This window comes from Syngnathus typhle, linkage group LG20, assembly GCF_033458585.1.
Source record: "Syngnathus typhle isolate RoL2023-S1 ecotype Sweden linkage group LG20, RoL_Styp_1.0, whole genome shotgun sequence".
Classification (NCBI taxonomy): domain Eukaryota; kingdom Metazoa; phylum Chordata; class Actinopteri; order Syngnathiformes; family Syngnathidae; genus Syngnathus; species Syngnathus typhle.
In genome coordinates this window covers 7,860,436-7,877,821 of record NC_083757.1, presented here as the reverse complement: position 1 = coordinate 7,877,821, position 17,386 = coordinate 7,860,436, and the positions used below count along the sequence as shown (strand labels likewise).

The 17,386-nt window shown below is 44.3% G+C and overlaps 1 long non-coding RNA gene across 3 annotated transcripts; it reads left to right on the top strand.

Moving 5' to 3' along the window:
- The first annotated feature begins 305 nt into the window (after window positions 1-305).
- Window positions 306-17,100, top strand: LOC133144377 (uncharacterized). 3 transcript variants are annotated; one of them, XR_009710670.1, is made up of 3 exons: window positions 306-611; window positions 8,952-13,420; window positions 14,742-17,100. It is a non-coding gene; the product is annotated as an uncharacterized LOC133144377 (long non-coding RNA). The 3 variants fall into 3 exon arrangements; XR_009710668.1 differs by having other exon boundaries at window positions 8,952-14,884; window positions 14,981-17,100; XR_009710669.1 differs by having other exon boundaries at window positions 8,952-17,100.
- Window positions 17,101-17,386: the final 286 nt, after the last annotated feature.

Genomic DNA, 17,386 nt, shown 5'->3' with positions numbered 1-17,386 from the left:
CGGCTGAGTCACCCGCTCAACCAGTATGTGTGCAAGTACGGGCTGGAAGTCCAAATACCGGCCGCACACGCCTCCAAATGCAAGCATACTTGAAAAGTGGCTGGCTGGAGTGGCTGTTCCTTTACTACTTAACTGCAGCCGGAACAGGTGTCTATTTGGGTGTTACCCACACACAGTGTACCTTTATTTACAATTCGAGTCCATAGTACTGCAGGATATCGTTTTTCACCTGCTGAACTTCCTCATCTGGGTTCCCCCCCTCTGCGAGGTTTCCCAGCATGCCTTTCTCACGCTGTAATGTCACACCTGAGTATAAGGTGACTCTGCACAGCCACGGGTCATCTTGACACCATTCTACCGCCAGGCTCCACTTGGTCCCCTTTAACGACCGTGCAGTATGCGCGACGCGCGGGGGCGGACGCCGGGCCACATTTTGTGCCAATTAACACCAGATGGGAAACGCAAGCTGCCAAATAATGAAGACGCTCTCAACGTTAAGTAACCTAACCCTAGGCGTGACAAAGGACAGGCGAATGGTGCGAGGCCAAGCCCACGGCCCTAAAGAAGATTAATAAGGTTAAGAAAAACAAGCAAAAGGAAAGACACCTGAGGTTAGTGAGGATAAATCATCAAATGGGAAGTGCATTTTCCCCATTTATTACATTCTCACAGTGCAGGGAGAAGCAGCCGTGTTATACTGCTCCCTATTGTGCTTAACTGGCATGCACAAAATTGTGAAAATATTTTGGGTTACTGAAATCAAGCCTATCGTGTAAATAATACGATAAAGGAAAGCACGCTTTTGCAAATGTGAACGCTCCTAAAATGTGTTGAATTGTTTGCTTAGTGCTTGTCATATTTTAGTAACACTCTGGAGCAAATAATTTAACTTATTCATCCGATTTTACTTGCACCTGTTATTATGAACCTATTAATCACTGTGAGCTCTCATGTGATCATATAACTATGCAATTATATGAAAATGAACAGTTTATATGTTTTTAGTAATGCAGCCATGGGGGGGGGACACAAGCCAGTGCCTTTCCTGTGCCGGTCCCAAGCCCGGGTAAATGCAGAGGGTCGCGTCAGCAAGGGCTTCCGGCGTAGAGATTTGCCAAAAATTCTCATGACGCGAACCCAGTCTGTTATTTCCAAACCATGGAAACAGATGGTTCGCTATGGTGACCCCTGAGGGGAAAAGACGGTAGGAAAAGAAGATCTATATATTTTTAGTCGTTTCTATTATTTTACTGGTTCTTTTATCACAAACAAATTATTTAGGTTTCATTGCAAGGCGGAAGTGATAGCCGAAACATGTTCAGGTATCAGGTAATGAAACTTAAATGATTTGTTTGTGATAAAAGAACCAGTAAAATAATTGACAATTGAAAACAAGATGAACATAGTACAACTATTTAGTAGCTTCTATTTTGCTTTGTTTTACTCTGCTGTCTGCTACCACATCGGCATTGAAAATGAGAAGCTGCTCCCAATCACCGTTACCTGGCGGAATTTTTTTTTTTTAAATCTTCTAATAGGTATTTGGGGGTCTAATTTACTAGACTGCGGGCCGAAGGCGATTTAAGTGAACTTGATCGATCTGCATCGAGGGAGTACACAATTCTTTGTGTGTGATATCTACATATTATATTAAGGCTCGGTGGCGCACTTGGGTAGCGCGTCCGCCTCACAGTTAGGAGGGTGCGGGTTCGATTCCACCTCCGGCCCTCCCTGTGTGGAGTTTGCATGTTCTCCCCGGGCCCGCGTGGGTTTTCTCCGGGCACTCCGGTTTCCTCCCACATCCCAAAAACATGCTTGGTAGGCCGATTGACCACTCCAAATTGTCCCTAGGTGTGAGTGCGTGTGCAAATGGTTGTTTGTCTCTGTGTGCCCTGCGATTGGCTGGCAACCGGTTCAGGGTGTCCCCCGCCTACTGCCCGATGACGGCTGGGATAGGCTCCAGCACGCCCGCGACCCCAGTGGGGACTAAGCGGTACAGAAAATGGATGGATGGATATTAAGTCAAAAATAATTTGTTGGGAGCTAATTTTTGGTCATCCTTTTTCACAATCTTACATTTTAATGAAATGTTTTCTCATGCATATCGTTGAACACCTGTAGCTGATGAACCAATGACAATTTGCCTACGGCAGGGGTGTCCAAACTTTTTGCATGGAGGGCCAGATTTGATAAAGCGAAGGGGTTCCGGGTGCCGATAGTATTTTCGGACATTTCTTAACTACAAACATTTTATGCAAATGCACACTGTTATAAAACAAATTTCACTGTCCCAATTGTCTTTATTTTTCAAATGACAAAATAACCAAATATAAGCCACTCAGGCAGATGTGAACAACTCTGAAAACACAAATTCTGCCTTTCATTCATATCTAAAGAGTCAGATAACATTGAACAAACTGTATGAAACACCTTAAATTTACAAGAGTTTAAAATTATTTTTGCCTCATGAACATTTTAAACAGGAGTTATAAGTAATGCAAAGTTGTCTGTTATTATTAAAACTTAAAATAAGTGAATTTTGCTCGTCATTTACAATATCTTTCAGAAAGTAATGTTTGTGTCACGTCGACAGTTTCATAACATCAACAGTACCATGGCCACTTCGAATTATTTAATATTAAGTAATATTTACTTTTGATTTACTTTTGACTCACAGCCCCCCATGAAGAATCGCTGTTGTGATTCCAGTTCAGCTTGGAGCTGCTTCACTTTATCAGCTCGGTCACTCCCTGTTAGCTTGTCGTACAGTTCCTTGCGAAAGTATTCGGCCCCCTTGAACCTTTCAACATTTCGCCACATTTCAGGCTTCAAACATAAAGATATAAAATTTTACTTTTTTGTCAAGAATCAACAAGTGGGACACAATCGTGAAGTGGAACGAAATTTATTGGATAATTTAAACTTTTTTAACAAATAAAAAACTGAAAAGTGGGGCGTGCAATATTATTCGGCCCCTTTACTTTCAGTGCAGCAAACTCACTCCAGAAGTTCAGTGAGGATCTTTGAATGATCCAATGTTGTCCTAAATGACTGATGATGATAAATAGAATGCACCTGTGTGTAATCAAGTCTCCGTATAAATGCACCTGCTCTTTGATAGTCTCAGGGTACTGTTTAAAGCGCAGAGAGAACCATGAAGACAAAGGAACACACCAGGCAGGTCGGAGATACTGTTGTGGAGAAGTTTAAAGCCGGATTTGGATACAAAAAGATTTCCCAAGCTTTAAACATCTCAAGGAGCACTGTGCAAGCAATTATATTGAAATGGAAGGAGTATCAGACCACTGCAAATCTACCAAGACCCGGCCGTCCCTCCAAACTTTCATCTCAAACAAGGAGAAGACTGATCAGAGATGCAGCCAAGAGGCCCATGATCACTCTGGATGAACTGCAGATAACTACAGCTGAGGTGGGAGAGTCTGTCCATAGGACAACAATCAGTCGTGCACTGCACAAATCTGGCCTTTATGGAAGAGTGGCAAGAAGAAAGCCGTTTCTCAAAGATATCCATAAAAAGTCTCGTTTAAAGTTTGCCACAAGCCACCTGGGAGACACACCAAACATGTGGAAGAAGGTGCTCTGGTCAGATGAAACCAAAATCGAACTTTTTGGCCACAATGCAAAACAATATGTTTGGCGTAAAAGCAACACAGCTCATCACCTTGAACACACCATCCCCACTGTCAAACATGGTGGTGGCAGCATCATGGTTTGGGCCTGCTTTTCTTCAGCAGGGACAGGGAAGATGGCTAAAATTGATGGGAAGATGGATGGAGCCAAATACAGGACCATTCTGGAAGAAAACCTGTTGGAGTCTGCAAAATACCTGAGACTGGGACGGAGATTTATCTTCCAACAGGACAATGATCCAAAACATAAAGCCAAATCTACAATGGAATGGTTCACAATTGGACGTAGCCAGGTGTTGGAATGGCCAAGTCAAAGTCCAGACCTGAATCCAATCGAGAATCTGTGGAAAGAGCTGAAGACTGCTGTTCACAAACGCTCTCCATCCAACCTCACTGAGCTCAAGCTGTTTTGCAAGGAAGAATGGGCAAGAATTCCAGTCTCTCGATGTGCAAAACTGATACCCCAAGCGACCGACTTGCAGCTGTAATTGCAGCAAAAGATGGTGCTACAAAGTATTAGCGCAAGGGGGCCGAATAATATTGCACGCCCCACTTTTCAGTTTTTTATTTTTTAAATAAGTTTAAATTAACCAATAAATTTCGTTCCACTTCACGATTGTGTCCCACTTGTTGATTCTTGACAAAAAATTAAAAATTTATATCTTTATGTTTGAAGCCTGCAATGTCGCAAAATGTTGAAAGGTTCAAGGGGGCCGGATACTTTCGCAAGGCACTGTATGTGTTGGCATGTTTAGTCGAATAGACTATAGTGTCTCTTTAGGTTGAAATCATTAATCAAGACAACTGTCTCTTTCCAAATTAGACAAACACAATTGCCTTGATTTTCAGTGAAGAAGTATTGTAATTCCCATTTCTCTTGAAAGGGACGGCCTTCAATATCAACTTGACTCGTTTTCTTTTCAGTCGCCATGGCAGAAATGAGCGGAGAGGGGTGGTGCTGCCAACTTTTGGTAATAGGAGGAATTACAGTTTCAAGTGTCATGATTCTTTCAGTGTTCAATTTGACAGTGCAGGCGGGCCATAAATAATACATTATTAGACCGTAGCTGCGGGCCGTATGAAATCTGACCGGGGGTCAGATTTGGCCCGCGGGCCGGACTTTGGACACGCCTAGCCTACGGGGATTAAGGACCCCCCCTCCCCAATGTAAATAAAACGGAACTGCATAGCTGTCGTTGGAAGACAGTAAATACAATTCTAATAAAACTTTCAAGACTATGATCCAACTTGTGTAGTGTCCATCCATCTTCTTCCGCTTATCCGGAGTCAGGTCGCGGGGGCAGCAGCTTCAGGAGGGACTCCCAGACTTCCCTCTTCCCAGCCACTTCATCTAGCTCATCCCGGGGGATCCCAAGGCGTTCCCAGGCCAGCTGAGAGACATAGTCTCTCCAGCGCGTCCTGGGTCGTCCCCGGGGTCTCCTACCGGTGGGACATGCCCGGAACACCTCCCCAGGGAAGCGTCCAAGAGGCATCCTGATGATATGCCCGAGCCACCTCATCTGGCTCCTCTCAACGTGGAGGAGCAGCGACTCTACTCCGAGTCTCTCCCGGATGACCGAACTTCTCACCCTATCTCTAAGGGAGAGCCCGGACATCCTGCGGAGAAAACTCGTTTCGGCCGCTTGTATCCGGGATCTCGTTCTTTCGGTCACGACCCATAGCTCGTGACAATAGGTGAGGGTAGGAGCGTAAATCGACCGGTAAATTGAGAGCTTTGCCTTTTGGCTCAGCTCTCTCTTTACCACGACGGACCGGTACAGAGTCCGCATTACTGCCGACGCTGCACTGATCCGCCTGTCGATCTCACGCTCCATCCTCCCCTCACTCGTGAACAAGACCTCAAGACACTTAAACTCTTCCACTTGGGAAAGGATTTCATCCCCGATCCGGAGAGGGCATTCCACCCTTTTCCGATCGAGGACCATGGACTCGGATTTGGAGGTGCTGACCCTCATCCTGACCGCTTCACACTCTGTTGCGAACCGCTCCAGTGAGAGCTGGAGATCACGGCCTGAAGAAGCCAACAGCACCACGTCGTCTGCAAAAAGCAGAGACCCGATGCTGAGGTCCCCAAACCGGACACCCTCAACGCCTCGGCTGCGCCTAGAAATTCTGTCCATAAAAATCATCAACAGAATCGGTGACAAAGGGCAGCTTTGGCAGAGTCCAACCCTCACTGGGAACGAATCCGACTTACTGCCGGAAATGCGGACCAAACTCTGGCATCGGTGATACAGGGACCGAACCGCCCTTATCAGTTGGCTCGGTACCCCATACTTCCGAAGCACCCCCCACAGAACCTCCCGAGGGACACAGTCGAACTCCTTCTCCATGTCCACAAAACACATGTGGACTGGTTGGGCGAACTCCCATGCACCCTCGAGGATCCTGCTGAGGGTGAAGAGCTGGTCCACTGTTCCACAGCCAGGACAAAAGCCACACTGTTCCTCCTGAATCCGAGGTTCGACATCCCGACGGACCCTCCTCTCCAGCACCCCTGAATAGGCCTTACCAGGGAGGCTGAGGAGTGTAATTCCCCTGTAATTGGAACACACCCTCCGGTCCCCCTTCTTAAAGAGGGGAACCACCACCTCAGTCTGCCAATCCAGAGGCACTGTCCCCGATGTCCACGCGATGTTGTAGAGACGTGTCAGCCATGACAGCCCCACAACATCCAGAGCCCTTAAGAAATGTCATCCACCCCCGGGGCCTTGCCACCGAGAAGTTTTTTAACTACCCCAGTGACTTCGACCCCAGAGATTGGAGAGTCCGCCTCAGAGTCCCCAGGCCCTGCTTCCACAATGGAAGGCGTGTAGGTGGAATTGAGGAGGTCTTCAAAGTATTCTCCCCACCGACACACGACGTCCCGAGTCGAGGTCAGCAGCACGCCATCTCCACTGTAAACAGTGCTTCCCCCTCCTGAGACGCCGGATGGTGGACCAGAATTTCCTCGAAGCCGTCCGGAAGTCATTCTCCTTGGCCTCGCCAAACTCCTCCCACGCCCGGGTTTTTGCCTCAGCAACCGCCGAAGCCGCGTTCCGCTTGGCCATCCGGTACCTGTCAGCTGCTTCCGGAGTCCCGCAGGGCAAAACGGCCTGATAGGACTCCTTCTTCAGCTTGACGGCATCCCTTACCGCCGGTGTCCACCAGCGGGTTCGGGGATTGCCGCCACGACAGGCACCAATGACCTTACGGCCACAGGTCCGGTCGGCCGCCTCAACAATGGAGGCGCGGAACAAGGTCCACTCGGACTCAATGTCCCCCGCCTCTGTCGGAGGTGGGAGTTGAAGCTCTTCCTGACAGGGGATTCCGCCAGACGTTCCCAGCAGACCCTCACAGAGCGTTTGGGTCTGCCAGGTCGAACCGGCATCTTCCCCCACCATCTGAGCCAACCCACCACCAGGTGGTGATCAGTTGACAGCTCCGCCCCTCTCTTCGCCCGAGTGTCCAAAACATGCGGCCGCAAATCCGATGACACGACCACAAAGTCGATCATCGAACTGCGGCCTAGGGTGTCCTGGTGCCAAGTGCACACATGTACACCCTTATGTTTGAACATGGTGTTCATTATAGAAAATCCGTGTCGAGCACAGAAGTCCAACAATAGAACACCGCTCGGGTTCAGATCAGGGGGGCCGTTCCTCCCAATCACGCCCTTCTAGGTCTCACTGTCATTGCCCACGTGAGCATTGAAGTCACCCAGTAGAACGATGGAGTCCCCAGAAGGAGCGCTCTCCAGCACTTCCTCCAGGGACTCCAAGAAGGGTGGTGAGCTGCCGTTTGGTGCATAGACACAAACAACAGTCAGGAGGCGTCCCCCCACCCGAAGGTGGAGGGAGGCTACCTTCTCGTTCACCGGGGTGAACCTCAATGTGCAGGCGACCAGCCGGGGGGCAATAAGTATACCCACACCTGCTCGACGCCTCTAACCGTGGGCAACTCCAGAGTGGAAGAGAGTCCAGCCCCTCTCGAGAGGGCTTGTACCGGAACCCAAACTGTGCATGGAGGCAAGTCCGACTATATCTAGTCGGAACCTTTCTGCCTCGCACACCAGCTCGGGCTCCTTTCCAGCCAGAGAGGTGACATTCCGTGTCCCAAGAGCCAGCTTCTGCAGCCAGGGATCCGACCGCTAAGGTCCCTGCCCAGCTCGCACTGCACTCGACCCCTTTGGCCCCCATGGGCGAAGGCCCGGCCACTTGTGTAGTGTTTTCATTAAATTTTATTAAGATAGTTAGCTTGCTTGCAATTAACCTAGATGGCTAACGTTGTTAACTTGATATTAACGGTAGTGCTTGTAACGTTACTAGGTGGCGTATTTATTCATTTATTTATTTATTTATTTAGGTATTTACAGTGAGAACGATGGAGTGCTGCATGCATGTGTCTAAATCCTATAAAGAGCCCACTAAAATAATTCCTTTTTCACAGACAAGCTGGGAGAAATGTATTACTTGTTCTTTGCAGTGGGCTAATTTGGACGGCCCAGAGAGTGCAATAGCACAATTTGCAATTAAAACATTCAATTTAAAAGTTAACAACCCGATTCCGGATACTCAAGCTAATGCAGGTTACCACAGGGATTGCTACGTGCAATTCGCAAACGTACGGAATATAGAGGCTGCCGAAAGAGGAAGAAAAAAAAAGTACCAAATGCACTTTATTTTAAAAATTTGACACATGATTACTGTATTTTACTGGAGTGGGCGTAAAATTTGCCCTGTTTTTTCTCTTCAGGAGAAAGCTATCAATAGGGGGGTGAGAGATGTGTATTAGTCTTGTAACATGGACACAGCATCTTAATCCTGTAACATGGGCACAGCATGTATGAGTCAAGGTCATAGCTAGCCTGGTATAGACAGAAATCAACAGAATGTTGATTTTGTGATGTGTAACTACAGTGCAGGGGTGTCCAGCTCAATCTTTGATTTTGCAAGATTACGATAGACCCCTAAGGCTAGGTTAGATTATATTAGGCCTAGAAGATATCTGTAGTGTCGTCCAAGGTTGAGCATCTGGGGAAACAGAAAAATAAACAAGTCAACAAGTCAAACGTTGTTTGACTAACGTTTATGTTAGATTACTATCTGAGAAAGACGGTAAAGCAAAACCAGGAGTTATTGTAGCTACTAAAGGGAAATGTACTTTCGGCAGTTTGGAAACACATTTGATTAAGGCTGCGTTAGACACATATAATCATATCAATATAATTTCTAGTAGTAGTGTGGTCGCTTAATAAGTGGAAAGGAATGTGCAGACTAAATGAATTTGTTTTCTTCAAAGTACTGTGGAACAGGAGGTCCAGACAGGGAGGATATCTCAAGGCCGGTGAGGAACGCAAATAACAACTCGCCTTTGTGGTCCAGACACCTCTGAGCAGGGGAAAACCCAAACGAGGAGGAGATGACCACCAACCATCGACCAATCACCACACAATATTTTGCATGCTTGAATATTCATATTGTGTTTCTTTAAAACTGGGCAACCCGGAAGAATGTGTCGTTTTTGATGGTCACGAAGGCACACTCGTTTTTGTGTTAGGGACCCGGGACCCAGGCGCCTGTATTAGCTTGCTTTGTCAGGATTAAACAATTGGTAAATTCGGCCTAATTGATCTACTGGTCTTCTCTTTGACAGAACGAACTCGCAAAATTGTTAGCTGCGACAGTGTGTGGATTTGGACATAACAATTCTTGTGTTAAGTGTTGATCGCAATTTGGAGTCAGATCAATAACTAAAATCCGTAGCCTAACAATTTCTTGGTGACCCTGACGTGATGTCAAGAGAAGGGAAATTGACTAACTCGTGGTCTGTATCCAAGTCACCGGACAGTTAGTCTGGGACAGCTGTCTCCCGGTCGGCGTACCCTTTGGGAATAAGGAATAAGCGCACAACGTTGAGCTGGTACGACGTCTCCCCAACCCTGAGCTCATCAATGATAAGGTAAGCAGAATACCTGTTACTATACGTCGAAATTCTGCAAATTGAAAGAGGAAATTTAAGAGGAGACTGTCCTTCAGATCAAATAAAGTGTGCAAGAAGTTAAGTTACATACACGGTGAATACGTTTGGAACTTACGTGTGTATTAAGTTACATATACGGTGAATAAGTTTGGAACCTACGTGTGTAACGTGTACGGTAAAGTCAGGGACTTACGCGTACTAAGGATAGGTCAGGGACCTAGTGCTTCGTCGTGGCGGACAAGAGTGCGGTGACGACCGCATTCAAATAGCTGGGGTGCTTGTGAGATCCCCGAACTCGCTCCCCCGTTCTGCGTAGCGTCCTGTACTTTTACTGTCTGAACTGTCTGAACGCACACTGGCTCTTATTATTTATTATTTGTTATTACTCTTATTTATTGTTTGTGCCTTTTTGTTTATGATGTTTTTTACTTTTGCGCTATGCTTGCTGGCTCCGTTATTTATTGTGTTATCTGTTTATTTATTATTTATTCATCACTCTTACTATTGATTAAGTAGGGGGTGTAACGATTCATCGATACACATCGATTAATCGATATAATGCTCTACGATTTATTGGCATCGATGCTAAACGTAAACATCGATTTATATCGCCGTGTTTGACCTCGGACATTAGACGCGACTTTATTTTGAAATCCAGTTCATTGTTGCTCGCTTCCTCTTTCCGGGAGCAGTGCGCGCCGCGGCGTGTTGTGTTGTGAGCAGAGCAGGCACGTGAAAGGGGAGTCGCCAACTAGTACGCGGCTCCTGGGCTGGTGCTATGGCTAGTGTCCAAAAAGACGAGGAAATTGGCTCCCCTTTAGGCTTCAAGTCATTCTTTGGAAGCACTTTGGATTCCAAAGAAAAGATGGCTCAACGGGCAAGACACGTGCAGTTTGTAAATCCTGCCATACGGTGATCAAATATTCAGGGACCACAAATCTCTATATTTATATTTAAAGAAAAAACACGACATCAAAGTTCAGTGTTAAAATAAGCACTTTGTATACTACAATACTCTTGTAATTTCCTAAATAGAGTTTGCAGTACCTTGTTGATTTTGCGTATGAATTGTTATAAATCAGGATATTGTTCTATATTTTTTATTAAAAAAAAAAAAATCGATTGTAGAGCACTATATCGTGATATATCGTGAATGAATCGCAGCAGGCTTTAAGATATCTGCAAATATCGTATCGTAGTTCTTTGTATCGATATGATATCGTATCGTGACAAAACCCGCGATTTACACCCCTAGCGATAAGACATTTACTTTCAAGCACTATCATTTAGCGCTGCTGACAACAATAACTTATGAGATGGTAAATCAAGGAGGAGTGTCATAGTTGGAACACAGGCGCTGTATGACCTACAGATTGAACAATAACATTCACCACATATGTTGGTAGATTGTTAAATTATATTACAGTTTATTACAAAAGATTTCGGAACTTTATTTGATGATAAACACTGGAACGAGGATTTTAGCTGTGTTAATGGGTAGAGTGGATGGATTGCTCAGAAAGAAAAGAAAAAAGCATTTTATAAGGGCGGCTTGATATTAAGATGATGAGTGTGGGCAACTGATAGGATACAAAATGTTAATAGGAAGATTTGGGGTGTAAGGAACAAATACTACACAGGAAGACTGATAACACGAGGATAGTTTTGTTAGATTTGTGTCCCAGTGTGTTCTTCCCTAGCGTGTGGCACGATTCCTGAACTGAGTCCTCTTACTCCACTGGCTGTCTCAAAATCAACAGGACTGACCCAGGTCATGAGACACCTTTGACCTTTGGGAGAACAACAAGAACTGCTATCATGCTTGAACGGGGCAAGCACAGCTTTTCACAGGACAAGAACCATACAGTTGGCGGGAATAAACACAGTTGCAGATCAAAAAGAAAATGGACTGAAAGAACAAAGACAAGATGGACGCATCTGAGAGTGGCGGACGATCCAGCCCTGAATCATCATCATGAGGATCTAAGAGGAGAGGCTGCTAAAGACTTGCAGGAGTCACATGAAGTCAAACTGGACACATTGCTAAAGACTGCTGAAGCATTACAAAGTTGGTGGAGTGTGGGACAAAAGGGATGGAAGTGTGTCTGGGTGCTGGGGCGGACATATCTGAGGAGTTTTGATAAAAGAGGGAATAATAAGGCTGCTTATTGAGACTAAAACGGGGATAAAAACAAAATACATAGATATGGACAGTGAAGATGCACTAATAATAACAAATCATACAACAGAGTGATCAGAAACTTTGCAAAGTGGATATTGATCGATAGAAATTAGATTTATCAGAACGACAGAATTTAATTATACATCAATTGCGACTGATTTATAGGATGCATATTTTTGCTTGAAGTAGTGAGGGGCCATAAGAAAGTTGGTATTTTGGATAGTCAGCAAAATAGTAATACAGGGCACTACTTAATTAAAAAAGGAAACAGTAGGGCTTTAAATAACAAATACAGTGACATGACACTTGTGACAATTAGGGTTAGGATTAACAATCCATCCATCCATCCATTACTGGTGCGGCTTGTCCTTACGAGGGTCACGGAGGATTAACAATAATAACTAGAATTTGTAATTTCTGGAGAAATTGTGTGTGAAGGCGAAGAGGCTGAATACAAATTCGGGGAATGCTACAAGATTATGTTTAAATTTGGAACGTGATGAATTGGTCAGAAAATCGATGAAATTATAGAAAGAATTTTGTAAAGTTGGGCGTGAATTGTAAAATTGAAAATTTGAAATTTTTCACAAGTGGGAAGTTCTGGAATAGGTACGCATAAGATGGACAGTTAAAAAATTTAAATGGGTTGGTTCAGTGAAAAAAAATGAGAAGGGAAAAAGGAAATTTTGCAAAGTTTTACCGCAATGTTGAAAGTGAAAATGTGAAATTTTAATCTAGAAAGTGAATCAGATGAATTCGTAGAAGTAGTTAAGCTAAAAAATGAATAAATAAATAAAAAAAGAGGCAGAAGAATGCAGAAGAAGTTGAATAATGATAAAGTCAAGGCAAGTCAAGTTTATTTATATAGCCCACAAGCAAGTCTCAAAGGGCTTCAAATGTACAAAAATTGACAATTTAAAGTACAGGAACAATAAGTGTGAGGGCCACAATGATGATCATGACAGCAAAAATATTCCTAATTGGTTTTGATAGTGAGGTAAATTTTGGATTCTATGCGTCACTGTATGTCACCTTAAATGGCGACCTTGCAGCAGTGAGAAGACCCTAAGCTATTTTTGCGGTACAGAGAAGATCTAGTTTCAGCAATGTGTAGGTACTTAGAATATGGAAGGGCCATTCGTCCGTGACCAGGAAGACCTTTGTCCATGCCCTTTTAAGGGCATCGGAAGTAACCAGTAGAGTGAGACTCGGACCGCAGCTGTTGTCTTACGAGGTACAAATGATGGGGGAGAACAGATAGAGGGAGAGAGCGCGAAGAGCGAGGGGCGCGCAAGGCGCAAGGGGCAAGAGCAAGAAGCGCGAGGGCCTTTTTGGGGCGAACATCTGTGCTGTCAAGAGCTGAAACATCTTTGCTCTTGGGGCCACCCTAACTTTTGGAGAGACATCACTTTGACATCGGTTGAATAAATCTTTTCCCAATCAGCCGTGTGTCACCGAAGTGCTTCCTTACCCGGACCAGCCATCGTCCACTGAGTGTTTTTTTGGAGACCAGCAAAACAACAAAGACCATTCACCACAATAGGAAGAAAGGGGGAGCGTGGAAGGTTTCCAAAATTTGTGATACAGCGTGACTCCATTATCAAAAGTAAGCATTTCTTTTTAATTTTAAGAATTGGCATCAACAAAAATGAGAACGATAATCTTCAAGGTGATAGCGTAAGTGGCAGGAGGAAGCTGTGTATATTGTTTTTCAACATTATTTTTGGTATCATTATTTTTAAGGAAGGTCAGTTATGCTTGGAAGGAGATGAAGGAACAAGGTAACAGTAAAAGGGAGTGCTCTGTAAATTGTTGTTTCTTTGCCAGAGGTAGTTATTTGGAGGGATGAATTTAAACTGAAAGCAAAATGGAACTGTTTAGTGGAGGAAATATGGGAAGGTGGAAATATTGAAGTTACAGCTCAACACAAAGTGTCAAATAGTCTAAGTGAGAGATGTGAGCAAACTAAATGGGGAGTTAAATCATGTTCCAGCATTATGCATATTGGCAAGCGATAAGAGGACAGGAGACCAGACAATTAGATAATAATTTTGGATTTAACATTAAAAGGGAAATTTTAATTGAGGAGAAAATTTTGCGTAGGAAGGGTTCCTTGTACAATTTAATATTGTATGGTTTTTTTGTGTGTGTTTTGGGATGACAGTTTGTCTGTAATGGTGTATGAATGTCAAGTCTGTGCTTGTGGTGTGGTGTTTGTGTATTGTGAATGGTTGACATGATTCAAAGTTGGGGTGATGTGATCACAGCAGAGGATAACATTCCTCTCACCTGAAAAATATAAAGATACTACAGATTTGAAAAAGCACGACTGATCAGGACTAATTTTGGACTAAATAGGGGTTTAGGATTACTCAGGGGCACCATCGACAACAAAACAGTGCGATGGAGAAGGCCCATTTCAGTAATATAGTCAGACAAGACAGAACTAGTATCGAACATCGAGACTCTGGACGATTTGACGTGTGACGACTTTGAGCTCACCCGACGGGGTGACGGACTAGGTGGACAGTGGCCAAATGTTTGACGCTTGAGCTTGCTTGCGACAAGTGCACGCTATGCTTTGTTTTTCTGTGTGACTTAATTTTTTTTTGCAGCAACAGCCACCAGCCAAGGAGCGGATTGCGCGCTGCTTGCGTAACTTGTTTTCGTTCTTGCAGGTTGTCGATTGCGTTCGTGGAAAATTTGTGTTGAATTTACAAGAATATGTTAACCCTTGCCCTTTTGGTTTTTATGACGAACTTGTTGATGACATGGTTTTCAGGACATGATCCGCCGGCGCCAGGATTCATTTTATGACTGTTTTTATTTTGTTACTTGATGTCTGTTTTTGTGTGTACAAATGTCCGCTGCCAGCAGGGCTATAAACTCACTGACAGGAGTGCAATGATTTTGTTTGTGTTGCCGAGTGTGTGGTGGAGGAGCTAGAGGTTCCGCGGGCCTGACTACAATGAGTGTGGTGATGAGAGGGGACGCATTTGCAGGTTCCTTTTGATACATAATGACACATTGGATGAATGTGTCAAAAGGGGGAGTGGTAAAATAGAAATGGGTGAGTATGTTGTAAAATAGAAATGGGTGAGTAGGTTTCAATTTGTAATTGTGATATACAACGTTTTTTTTTTTTCCAAATTCACTTGTTTTTAAGCTTTAACAGGACATGCCAGAATTCAACTAGCAGTGAAGGAAGGAGCAGAGGAAGACCAGTGACATCTGGTTGTGGTGTGCTGACAACAAATTATATGATTGCTTGCCGAAGGATGCATCAGGTATCTGTGCCCTCGTGTCTTTGATAATGCCTGTAGTGGTTGTCCCCATTGAAATGCAGAATCTCAATTGGAACTTGGAGTCCCCACTGGCGGGGCTCCTGAAGCGAGCCAAAAGAGACGTTTTGCCCCCATGGTTGAGCGACAACGATCCAAAATATGTATATTGACTAGGGGTGTAAATCGCGGGTTTTGTCACGATACGATATAATATCGATATAAAGAACTACGATACGATATTTGCCGATATCTTAAAGCCTGCTGCGATTCATTCACGATATATCGCGATATAGTGCTCTACGATCGATTTTTTTTTTTTTAATAAAAAATATAGAACAATATCCTGATTTATAACAATTCATACGCAAAATCAACAAGGTACTGCAAACTCTTTATTTAGGAAATTACAAGAGTATTGTAGTATACAAATTGCTTACTTTAACACTGAACTTTGATGTCGTGTTTTTTCTTTAAATGTGCGGTGAGATTTGTGCTCCCTGAATATTTGATCACCGCATGGCAGGATTTACAAACTGCACCTGTCTTGTTCGTTGAGCCATCTTTTCTTTGGAATCCAAAGTGCTTCCAAACGAATGACTTGAAGCCTAAAGGGGAGCCAATTTCCTCGTCTTTTTGGACACTAGCCATAGCACCAGCCCAGGAGCCGCGTACTAGTTGTCGACTCCCCTTTCACGTGCGTGCTCTGCTCACAACACAACAACGCCGGGCGCACTGCTCCCGGAAAGAGGAAGCAAGCAACAATGAACTGGATTTCAAAATGAAGTCGCGTCTAATGTCCGAGGTCAAACACGGCGATATAAATCGATGTTTACCTTTAGCATCGATGCCAATAAATCGTAGAGCATTATATCGATTAATCGATGTGTATCGATGTATCGTTACACCCCTAATATTGACGCCATAGGAGTGCCCCGGGGTGTGCCAGATAAGTATGAACTCGTTAATCAAGTGTCCTCGGGAATCGAAAGCATTTTCCTATGGATCACCCCCAATAAAATGTATCATTTCCATGAACAATTGGCTGCGACGTCATTGATGTCGTTCCAAAATAGAATTGCGTTGGACATGCTATTGGCTAAGGAACATGGTGTGTGCGGAATGTTTGGTGATGCATGTTGTACTTTCAGCCCAACAACACGGCACCAGGGGGCCGACTGACCCAGGCGTTGGAAGAAGTAAGGACACTGAATAAAAAGATGAAAGATCATTCAGATGTATGCACCGATATTTGGTCTGATTGGATGAAAACGTTCGGAAGCTGGAAAGGCCTCATCATGTCTGTGCTCGTTGCTGTGGCTATTTTTACTGCAGTGATGATTTTATGTGGTTGTTGTTGTATTCCATGTATTAGGTCACTCACTGTCCGGTTGATCGAGAAAACCGTTGGCCCGTTGTCACCGAATGGCCAATATACCCTGGTGACTCAACATGAGCCACGGGGGGAGGAAAGGACCGACAGTGGGCTGGTCGCTGCTTGCTAGAGTAACTGGTGATGAGAGGGAATAAAGGGAAATATACTTTCGGCAGTTTGCAAACACATTTGATTAAGGCTGCGTTAGACACATATAATCATATCAATATCATTTCTAGTAGTAGTGTGGTCGCTTAATAAGTGGAAAAGAATGTGCAGACTACATTAATTGGTTTTCTTCAAAGTATTGTGGAACAGGATGTCCAGACAGGGAGGACATCTCAAGGCCGATGGGGAACGCGAATAACAACTCGTCTATGTGGTCCAGACACCTGTGCTGAGCAGGCGAAAACCCAAACGAGGAGGAGATGACCATCAACCATCGACCAATCACCACACAATATTTTGCATGCTTGAATATTCATATTGTGTTTCTTTAAAACTGGGCAACCCGGAAGAATGTGTTGTCTTTGATGGTCACGAAGGCACACGAGTTTTTGTGTTAAGGACCCGAGACCCAGGCGCCTGTATTAGCTTGCTTTGTCAGGATTAAACAATTGGTAAATTCGGCCTAATTGATCTACTGGTCTTCTCTTTGACAGAACGAACTCGCAAAATTGTTAGCTGCGACATTGTGTGGATTTGGACATAAAATACTTGTGTTAAGTGTTGATCGCAATTTGGAGTCAGATCAATAACTAAAATCCGTAGCCTAACAACTGCTAATGACTCCTAAAATCCTATCACAGTTTAGGGCTTTTCACACTGCACCTTCTTAGGCCCGGGGCTATCCTTAGCCATTTTCAATATGAATTTATAATTAAGAATTTACGAAGTGCAATCAAAGTCCATTGTC